Source organism: Montipora foliosa, chromosome 9 (genome assembly GCF_036669935.1).
Source record: "Montipora foliosa isolate CH-2021 chromosome 9, ASM3666993v2, whole genome shotgun sequence".
NCBI classification, from domain to species: domain Eukaryota; kingdom Metazoa; phylum Cnidaria; class Anthozoa; order Scleractinia; family Acroporidae; genus Montipora; species Montipora foliosa.
Window position 1 is genome coordinate 43,291,440 of NC_090877.1, and position 11,423 is coordinate 43,302,862.

The 11,423-nt window shown below is 38.4% G+C and overlaps 1 protein-coding gene across 19 annotated transcripts in view; it reads left to right on the top strand.

Annotated features, from left to right (window-relative positions):
- Window positions 1-11,423, top strand: part of LOC137971319 (transcription factor Jun-like) — a 112,499-nt gene that overhangs the window by 20,456 nt on the left and 80,620 nt on the right. For 16 of the 19 annotated variants that reach the window (XR_011116979.1, XR_011116977.1, XR_011116969.1 and 13 more), the window contains 2 exons: window positions 4,729-4,798; window positions 5,144-5,173. The gene's annotated coding sequence lies outside the window, so the exon portion shown is untranslated. Of the gene's footprint in view, window positions 1-599; window positions 682-4,728; window positions 4,799-5,143; window positions 5,174-11,423 lie in introns of those variants that run through there. The other 3 variants (XR_011116978.1, XR_011116971.1, XR_011116972.1) reach the window with 2 other exon arrangements.

Below are 11,423 nucleotides of genomic sequence, written 5' to 3' on the forward strand. Positions count from 1 at the left end.
GTATGAGATGTTTGTTTAAGATTTAGCCAGGGGAGAATAGCGATCTCAAGTTCCTCTTTACGGTGGTGATGTTATTCTAAAAGCCCTCCCAGCATTTTCTTGTCTTCCTCTTATCTTGTAGAACCTTGAAAGACCCGCTTCGCAATCTCGTTTGCATGTCTTTTAGCTTTGCATCGATGAATGAGGCAAAACATCTCTTATAAGAATCGTCCGAAAGTGACTGTGGAATTTATTAATTATAATAAATGATAAATTGTTAAAACACCAAACAAGTACTAAAATATTCTGAAACGGTATCTCAGTAGTTTTCAATTTAATAATAATTGACATGAAAATACTAAAAAATCAGTTATTTAGTTTGAAAGAAGGAACGGTCATGTTTCTTTAACAAATCGATTTGAAGGTAATGTCATTGCACTGCGGCTTAAAAAAAAGGTCAAGATTTTTATTGCGTGTTATGCTGTGTGCAAAAAGCCTAACGAAGGAAAATTCTTTGTGTAAATATATAGTTTTAGCCAATCTGCCAGCCATCTGTCCGCTTACAAAATAGTAATACTTCCGGCCATCTTTTCGTTGCCAGACTATCGACTTCCGGAAACGGTGAGGTTACGTATGGTTTTCCTTTCCGGATCAGAATTTCCTAGCGTTACCGCAAAAAAACCCTCCAGACTGAAAAGAAAGGTATTAACTTGCTTGTAGACTAATTGAATGTTTTTTTGGCCTCCTAGCTATGTTTTTGAATATAGAAGAGAACACCTTCTTGAATCGCCGGCTGGAGATAAGTCAGTGTTGTTGAAATTTTAACTATTGCGCTGACACGAATAAATACCCTTGGTTTAATCTCATTTCAGGCAAGATAAATCCGTAGAGAGTTCTTAGGAACTAACGCTTTCCAACACTTTCATTCAGTGCACGGAACATTGCACGACTGATCTTTGTATCCAAAAATGAGAATTGTTGCTAAAAATGGAGCTACGACCACTTCTCTTTATCGGCGAAGAGATTTTTCTTTAACCCTCATCTCATCTGGTGTATATCGCTGACAGGAACACTGCGGGAGCGCAGTGGTGTTTGACGGATTACTTACATTATTACTCAGTGCTTAGTCCGACGACAAACAAACTGTCTTGAGTTGTTTAATTGTAGAACTTGTTCGTCAGATATTTGGAAACGTGCACAGTAATTTACCCATCATTCGTTTTCCAGCTTGTTTAAATGAATACGAACCCACGAACGCAATTGCTCAGGCAGGTTCCATGTAAAGTTTTCCATTTCGAGTTGAATATTATCCATTTCTGTTGTTAATCCCAGCGTGTTATTTAGCTGTGAAAAGGAATTAGTCTTTTTTCACCTCAGTAGACTACATTAACGTCTGGATTTATACCAACGTCCATCAGCCGGCCGGAACGAAAAATAAACTTTGCGCTCTGGCAAGTATTTAGCGATCATTTCACAATAGCCTTGTTGCACAATGTGAGCGAAGTATGCTGCAACAACTTGTGGGGACTACGTTGAATTGCAGAGAGAATTAGATTTTAACTTTATTTCTGCTCAAAGATTGTTCGTTTTAAACTGTTTTCCTGTTTGCATTCGTATCGAAGTTTTGAGCTTTGATTTCAATTTTGACAAAGATAGTAATTTAGTTATCAGATATTCAATATGGAAGGTGTCAAAAATCTGCAGTGGCTTCAAAGAAGCGATTGGTATCGACAAGTGAACACAGCCTCTCGAAAATCGTTAAAACCCAGAAGAAAAAGACACTGAAAGGAAACTGGAAAGTGTGATGAACTCGGGAGTCCGTCGTTTTCCCAAATAAAGAAAATACCATTTTCGTTTGGGTTCGATTTGTCCTTGAAAAAAATAACTGCAGAGTTACCAAACTTTTTAATACAACCAATTAGCTACTTCTGAAGTAAGGTAATGTTTCCACCTCTTGTGAAATACCGAGTTGCTGTTTATTATTTTGTCTATGGAGAACTCTTAGGGAAAGATGTTCAGGCTACAAGGTCTACAAGGTTTGATCCTTTATTTGCGAGCGTTTTCATCCACTTCACAGATCAACTGTTACCCGTCTAGTCCTTTGCGATATTTTACATATTAATCTTTTGAAAGTGATATGCTCATTCAGGCTTTGAAAGTTTTCTTATTTGGTGCACGGGTGAGCCAGACAATGGGCGATACGTTCTGGTTGGTAAGTGCTTATGAATCATGCGTTATCTGTTTTTCCGTTCACCCAAACCGCAAGTCCATCATAAAGCTCTATTGGAACGATCATACCTGCTTTTAGTTGTCTACCTATTGAAAAAATAAGTAAGTTGAAACTCTCTGTGAACCATCAACTTTTGAATTTGTTAAAGATAAAACGATTCTAAGTGACACACGAAATCAAAAAAAAAGTAAGGCTTTCAGAAGGCGTTTTTCAGTCAAAACTTAACCAGCCGGACTTCAGTCGGTATTGATGCGTGATCTACCTGCTGGGTTCGGGAATAAAGTTGTTAGTGTGCGTATTCAAATGAAAGCTATTGAAGTTTCCTTCCCCGTGGAGCTTCCTATGAATTTTGGTAATTTCCAAAAATTAAAATATAGACTTTTGCTTTGGGCTACAGGAGCTCTTAGCGTTGTCATGGAAAGTAGTAAAATCAAGGTGCTTGAACATAATAATCTTGGCAAAGTTATCTTGTAGTTGCTAATTAAAGTTCCCTTTTTAAAAACATTTGGCATACGTATAAGGAAAATCTCGACAATTGTCTTGCTTTTCCAACTCCACTTTGGTCATTTTCGCGGCCTTGTCAATGGGAAGCTAAAATGAGTTGGTAAGGAGAATATTTGGAGAAAAAAATGTACTATTAGTAACTCAAAATAAAAAAAGGCGTTGTTAGTGTTTCTAGTCAAAAGCATTTCAGTTTATCAATGAACTTGATTAAGCCTAAATTAAAGATGACAAAATCGCAAATTTCTACAGTGATCACTCTATGAAGAGCTCGTAAGTTGTCACTTTTACTTCCCCAGCGATCATGGCAAAATCTTTCACGTGAAACTAATTCCTTTCTTTCTCATAAGTTTACACTTTGTGGTATACATGATGGCAAAGTTGAGGAAATTAATACAAATGAATACACAAGCTGTTTGCTTTGAACTAACTAAAAAGACAAGCAACGAGCATTTTTTCATTGGTTTTTTTTTTGGATAAATGCACAAAGTTGCTAACACGCGAGGACGTGACATCGGCATTAGTGAGCGTGTTTCGGTCGGATTGAAGCCGACGCTATCAACATCCCTCCTGTTTCCACCTGTGCAGGTGTAAGAGTTTTTGCCCTGCAGTGTACTCCGTGGTAACCGTAAGTGACGTTAAATGAGATGGATTCGAATCGTTTTGTAACATTTTACTCTGTCTGTGGTTACAAATGGTGTATTAGGATGTGCAATGATTTGAAGGGTCAACATAATATTGAGGCACGCGTTTGAAAACCTATAATTAAATCCTTTCATTTTCATAACTACTTGGACACCTTTGTCTGTGATATCTGCTTTCCTTGCTTTTAAACGCTTTTGATGAACATTCTCTGAAATTAATCATGTGATATATTATTAAGTCGTTTGGAAATGAATGGTGCTTACAATCAAAGAGCCTATTATAGTTAACAATTATTTTTATCCTGAACTTTGTGCAAATGAGTTTCTTCAAGCAGATAGATGCTTTTCTTCTTTGCTTTTGCCTTCTTGAGCCTTTTTTGCACTGACAATAGACAGCTTTGTCCCTCTGGAAATGGCCAAAGTGGCATTGACTTCGAACTTGTAAAATACTTGCATAAACTCAGAGCACGATAAAAAGTTTAAAGAGTGGAATATAAATAAAGGTCCTTATTTGACGAGGGTTACATGTGCTAGTGGACTAGAGATACTGACTGTGGCCCTCGGTGCTCACCTTTTACCCCCTTTCTTCCGTCAATGCTCTGTTTTGCGGGTATTTATGCTACAGCTACATGGATCAGAAGAAAGTCGAAACAGACGTCGATGGAACCGGGAAACGGGGATCGAGCTGACGACCTCCAGCTCAGAAGGACGCGCTCTAAGGAATTGAGCTACGCCTGTTCCGCTCGACCGAACTTCATCAGCAACAATAAAATGTGAATGTTAAGGGTGGTATGATTGATTTAGGTCTAAATTCAAAACCGTTGTGTTACATTCAAAGAGGGATTTCGTAAGCGAAATCTCAATCGACCCCAGTATGTGAAGTTTGAACGTTTGGACAGTAGTGGCTTCAAACTCTGTTCAACTAATCGTTTAAAGGGGCCATGTCACGCAAAATGATGTAATTCGTGAAACCCAAAATCGGCCCAAAAGGTGGAATGAAGCATTGCAATAAGCGCTTAAAAGAGAAACATGAATGGACACAAATGGACAAGATTAAATCGGATTACATTCGAGTAATCTTGAAAAAAGTCCACCCGCGTTTTTCAAGTTTATTGCAAATCGCTTGGAAAAAGGTCGTTGTTGCTCAGAATCATCTTGTTTGTGATGTAACCGACGATAATTTTATCGGTAAAGCAATTCCTTTTTACCATTTTCGGGTTTTAAACTCGTGATAAACTAAAGATTATCCCTAAACACCTTAAAATAACGTGACATAACCCCTTTAAAAAGAGACATCAAAAGGGTCGTTGAATGCCGAGGAAGATGATGCGAATCTTCCTCTTGGTATTTCTGATTTTCATTTTCTTTTCCTAGGCAGAGGGTGAAAAACAGCAACAAGAAATGTCCAGGGCTTGATTTTTGTTGAACTAACAACGTCTGAAAGGTAGTCTAACTTATTCCAAACTGGAAGTCACGAAAGAGTCCTCTCAGTTGTATTATCGCTTTATAATATCAAAGGGAAAATGCAGTCAAAACTGATCGTATCCAGTCTGAAAGCATTTTCTCTTTGCACAGTACCTGATGTACCACACGCAGATCTAAAGTGAAATGCAATTATATTGACTTGTTTATACTTTTTAAAAGGATCCATTTTATTCATGCTCGGCCTGCATGTGACTAAGACGACTGTTTAACTTTGTGATTTGCCCTGGTTTGTATTTGTCTTTAGTTACTGTTCATGTTTATATTGGCTAGATTAACCAACTTTTAGATCTTTATTCTTTTTTAGGTGAAACAGGGAGCAAAGTTCTTGAGAGAGGTTAGAACTTAGTCTTGGTCAGTTTCTTATTTTCGCTGTTGGAGCAGTTAATGTAGGATGCAGCGGGGAAAATAATTAATTGTGTGAAAGGTTTCCCTCCCATCACCATCATTCACAGCTTGTGTACTGTGAGAGAAATTGTCCATTAAAGACAAAAAGAAACCAGTGGCATGAGTCGCACACGGTATAGAGAGTTGTGCCACGGGCAGTCCATAATCTTAAACAAAATAAACGAAGAATTAAGACCACCGCTATCCTCCGACTCTGTGTGAGAAAAATGGCGAAATTTAGTCACGTCGCGTAGGTTCATCCTTGATGTGTGGGACCAAGGCTATTTTTTTTGCTAGGTTAACCTTGATTGCATGCGTGTCTGCTGATCTCAGGATCTCTTGTGCAAGTGTCCCTAGGGATTCCTGCAAACATCATCATTTGCATGGGCCCAACGTGCTTAGTCCTTTATTGCTTCAAACTCTTGCTGGAGTAGTACTAGTGAGAGCTGCGGGGTCTTTTTCAGGCGAATTTAGCGGGCCTCAAACATTTGGAATCAACAGCCAGATGAGCGAGTTGTTGTGGTTATTAATATAAAAGCGAGGCTCAACAATCTTGCCCGGTTACAATTCGTAGAGAAACTTTTCAGTGGACTTTTGTCTAAGAATTAGTTGGGTGTGTCTACGATAAGATATTATGCGACCTTTGCGCATGTTGCAGGACCCTGTCCGAACATTTTTTATCGAAGAGTTCACCACTTATCATAAGAAAGGGCGTTCGTACATATATAGAACATTTCAACACTTGCCATATGCGAGGATGTTTACTATTTGGACGGCCTTAATTAAAGACTTTTGTCCAGCTTGTCTCAACCGGCAAGAGTCTTTGTCCAAACTATTGTCCGTGTGAATGGATTCCCAGTGAACGATTCCTACTCTGCGATTTCCGTGAGGTTTTTTAATTCTTTATTTTGGGTATGAATTGAAGCCTTGACACAAAACGAGGCATTGCGATAGGTACCGACAACGAAACTGTTTTGGAAAACTATAAGGCTTTTCAAAACAACTATACATGCATGATTTGCATTCCCGGCGAGTGCAGCATTCAGAGATAATTCATATTGACTAAGCTTTGTTGAAGGGCACAAGCAGAAATTTCAAGTTTACGGAGAGTTTTGTATTCCAAAAGCAAAGAGCAAATTCCTACCACTACTTTGTGCTAACAAAGTTGGCCTTTAAGTTCCTTTGGCCGTCCCGTATAATTAGGTTGGATGCAATTTATAATAAATGGCACGAGCATTAGTTAATTGCATTAGCTGTGGGATTTTAATAATCGCTACCATATAATCCTGATCTGGTACTTGTAGCGTTGAAGGCCACTGTAGATATCCTTGACATTGTAAGGAGAAATATCAATTAATTTGAACGCACGTGGAGGTAAACAATTGAATTGACCTTGAGCCTCCTCTTTAGAGAAAATAAGCTCAACAAATTAAATCCGTTTTCACCCGTCTCTTTGCGAGATTATGACCTGAAAGTGTTTCTACTTAATTGAACTTGAGAAGAATAACCTTGACATATGCCCTTGCCACAAACGACCTGTCCTTTTGTCCTTTCACTGAAGTTTCCAACATTGAAAGGAAATAAAATAGATTATTGCGATTGAAGAAAATGGTGATAAGACTGTTGTCCTACTCTTGTGGACCAACACACGAATGTGAAAAGCTTTGTTCTCAGCGACTTCTTTTTGAAATAGATGATTCAAACTTTTATTATTATATCGTTATTGTTTTTTGTTAAGTTTGTACAAACTATCCACCCCTTTTTTTCCCCTTTGAAATTAACATTTTGTGTGAGAACTTCATGATCTCTTGACTTGCCATATCGCATTTTTTTCTTCATTTAAGATTGTTATCTACGAGTTTCGGAGAGCGTATAGAGTGTTTTCACTCACGTGATCAGTAACCCTGTTTTTCCACTGAAACAAACTGAGAAAAACGTTTGCATGATCAATTCCCTGAGGATTAGTTGGGTACACCAACATGGCTGGCGTACTACTGTTTAGGTGCACCAACATGGCTGCCGTGACGTCACGTGAAAACACTCTACATCTTAGACTGTTTCCGACTTTCCCGAGAGGGTAACTTCAAATCCAACATGACCTTGCAAATTACCTTTTGATAAGCATGGAAAGAATATTATTTGAAACCGTCCCAAAGAAAGTGGAGTTCAGGCAAAAAAAAAAAAATTCTTTTTTGGGGGACTGTTGTCAAATCACTTCTTAAGACTTATATTTTATTTTATTTTTTTGACCCTCTTGTATGAGAAGGAAGCTCGAACCACAAGGTGTGGCAGAAAATTGCAATTCCGGCAACCAACTGGGATGATAATGTCGGCATTCTTCTTCTTAATCTTGTCTCCGGCCTCTGGAATCCGAGACAATAGAGTGGCCATTGTTTTTTGAATTTAGAATTTTAAGAATTTTTCTCTCGGTGTTTGGTCGTTTTTTTTTTTTGTCATTGTCGTCGTAGCGCGAAGTAAAATCCTGTATCAGTACTGCCTTTCTGTTTTCCGTTTTTAAACTCATACCAAGATCACCAATCCGACGAGACTTGGATTAAACGGGGTTTTTGTTTTCGACTATTATTGTGAACAGACGATATTGTAATTCATTAAAGAAGGCGGCTGACCTCACAGACAGAGGAAACAAAAAAAATTGGATAAAGCCAGAAAAGCATCTCAGTAGATCTTTCAAAGGGTGTCAAAACTTCCAAACGCCTTCAAAAACAAAACACTTGGGCAATTACGCATTTAAGCAGAAAATCTATTTGACTAGTAAAGACAACTCTTTTTCTCCGGAATTTACTAGAAGAGCGAGAAGCTCCAACCCTCACGATCATAATTAGTGGATCAGGGTTAATAAAGACGCTTGAACAAGAAAAGGATTAAAGACAACTACATTTTGAAAACTGCCTTGAATTGGATCTGGTCAGCAAATTACCATTTTCGGGCATCTTTAATAGGATGTTTTTACAAACGATTTGAAAAGGAGAGCCGCGACGATTGAGTACAAAGACGTTTTGCTGATCTCTTGGACCTTAATTTACACATTGCATTGCATTTGTCGACATATTGTTACCTTTTATTCTTGAATCATCTTAGCTGCATCATACAATTCTCAGACACGAGTCAAAATGTTGAGAGTTTTGTTCCAAAGACAAGAAGATGTGTCTAAGATCTTTGATTTACCTTAGGTGAATGCATTGTGCTGATGTGGGAATTCCTAATCCTAGTTTTATCCCATTTTCTAACATTGCTACAGAATTCTTCAGCTGCTTTGAGAGAATTAATAAGTTCGCAGGGTTTCAAGTAGTATACTGTCATTGTAGTACGGATTTTGTAGACTTCATAGAAGCGAACAAGATAATTTCATTAAACCTAAGTCTGTTGAAGGGCGTATTAAATTGGATATGAATCAGAATGCCTCCTGGAGGCGTAATCACCGAAGTGGATAAAAGATTTTAATGCTAGAAAGATATTTAATAGTTCCCTTAAAAATCAGACAATCCCTTCAATGTGGAAATGGGCAAATGTATCCCCTATTCCTAAAGAGTCTCCTCTAAATGACTGTAACCAGTTAAGGCCCGTATCACTTACCAATATCACTATGAGGGTATTTGAACGGGTTGTCTGCATGCAAGAGTTATCCTCTGCACTGAAGTCAAAAAATAAAGCTGACCAGTTTGCTTAGAAAGGAGGACAAAATACCACCATGGCCCTTATTAAATGTCAACATCACTGGCTAAACTGGCTTGACAAGGGCACCGACTTTGTCAAGGTTCTTTCTTTTGACTTCTGTCAGTAAAGCGTTTGATTCGGTCTCACATAAAGTAGTGTGTGATAAGGGTAAGTTTTATGATCTTAATCCTTACATCACCAATTGGATAATAAGCTTCCTTAGTGACCGAAAGCAAAGGGTAGACGTTGACGGAGTCACCTCAAAGTATGTTGATAGTAATAAAGGGGTACCACAAGGAACTGTCTTAGGTCCTGTTCTATTCTCTATAATGGTGAATGATATCACAGCGGCACCTGGGCGTTCTTGATTTTGTCAAGGGCTCATCTCTATGAGTTATCTTGCCGGACCGCTCTTGACGCCATCGGCTATTCTTTGAATCCGGTCGCGATGCAGACAACTGTAATGCATTCTGATTTTTGCCGTGACTTTAGGGCGTGTGTGGATACCGGGAAAATACAAGCCAAACTCCTGAGATATTCGTGGATATACTACTCAATAGAAAGCGTTGTATGACCGGTATGCATTAAATTGCTGAGCATGGCATTGCGTTGTTTTCGTTCTCATTTGAAACTGTAACTATCAATAAGCACTTTCTTAATTGTGAACGCGTCCTACACCTCGTCCAACAGAATGTGACCCATTTCTTAGTTTTACCCGAACTTTTGACCACTTCGTGCAGGGATGGCGCAGTGGTGAGAGCACTCGCTTCCCACCAATGTGGCCCGGGTTCGATTCCAGACTCGACGGTCTTATGTGGGTTGAGTTTCTTGGTTTTCTACCCTGCACCGAGAGGTTTTTCTCCGGGTACTCCGGTTTTCAAAAAAGCAACATTTGACTTGATTTGAGTTGATTGTTAATTTCAGTTTCCAGTGTCCCCAGCACTACAACGACTAGACACTTAAATAAAGTTCCTTTCCTTTGACCTGCCACTACTTCTATCCTTTTTGCGTCTTTTTGGTGTTTAAAGAAAAGTTCAAATGATTGATAACAAAATGAGTGCTTGGTTCAGTTATCTGTAGGGTCTACTACGTGATATTCAGAAGTGAGATTCATTCAGTTGGTTTATCTGCATTATAAATGTAAGAGACGTCGATGAGTTTAAACTTCAAGTATTTTCAGACAATATAAAGGGAAAAAAAAGTGTTTTATAATCACGGTGTGGCTGGCTTAACCAGCATCAGCAAGATTGATCTTATCCCGTGATGTAACTGACTTCATCTAATTGTCCCATTTTTTCCCTATTTATTTTCTGATGTCCGAGTTTGGGGTTTAACTTGCCCAACGTACCTGAAACTCAAAAAGACTTGTAAGAATTATGGCATCTCATCGAAATGCTCATACTGAAATAACTTTTAAGAATCCAGACACACTGAAGCTTAATAATATTCTCAAGCTTTGTTTGTCCGTGGTCTCATTCTTTACCCACTCTAATACTGATTTGATGCATGAGTATTTCCAAGCGGTACCTCTATAGCGATACTCATCGTTACGTCACCCATTGTCATTAATGTGCCAATCAGAGGTCTATTGGCTGTCGAAACAAGGACTCCTTTGTTCTGTTGGCAAAGTTTAAATATCAAAAGAATTGTTTATGAACAGTGAATATCGCTATTCATTCTTATTCAACTCTTCAATCAATGTATACCTGCTTCAAGTAAACACTATCAAATACGGGTTGAGATCTCTCCATAGCATTGCCCGAAGCGGAAAATACCACCCAAATTCTGAATAAGCATTGTTTTCTGTTTCTCTTGGGACTTACGATGGTCCCAAGCGAAAACAAAAACAATGCTTATTTCATAATTTGGGTGGACAAACAAAGAGTATTGTAGTATTTTCTGCTTCGGCCAATTGGTTTCGATTCTTGAACCTTCTAGATATTTCATCAAATAAGACTCCCACCGTAAAATTAAATTCTCTAAACTCAGATGTTATAGCAATTCGTTTGTTTTCAACATCATTCTTCTTTATGCTATATTTAACAATTACTCCACTCGCGCTTGTTGGGTATCAGATGACAGATAGCCAACTAGGCGCGTAGCGCCGAGTTGGCCATAATCACCTCATATCCAACAAGCGTGAGTGGAATAATTGTTTTTATTAAAAACGCCCACAAAACTGATGCGTACAGTTGTGATATTTGTAGAGCATGGTATAGTAGCTCTTAGTATCACCCAACTAGTGGACTAATGCAAATCCTGCATTTTGATTGGCTACGCTACTAGAGGACTATTAGTGATAGTCCTCGAGTAGCGGAAAGCGTGACGCTTACTTTCGTTTTATTCCCAAATTCCCAAATAAACATTTTTTTAACTTGCGTTTGCTAACTTTATTATTGCCTTTTCTGTCCGACTTGTTGGGTGATACTAAAACAATAGGCCATTTCTGAGTTCATGTCTGCCTCCTCTTTAAAGCGAGTCTAAGTGTGAAGTTTTTCTTATGATAATTAGTTTGCTTTCATATG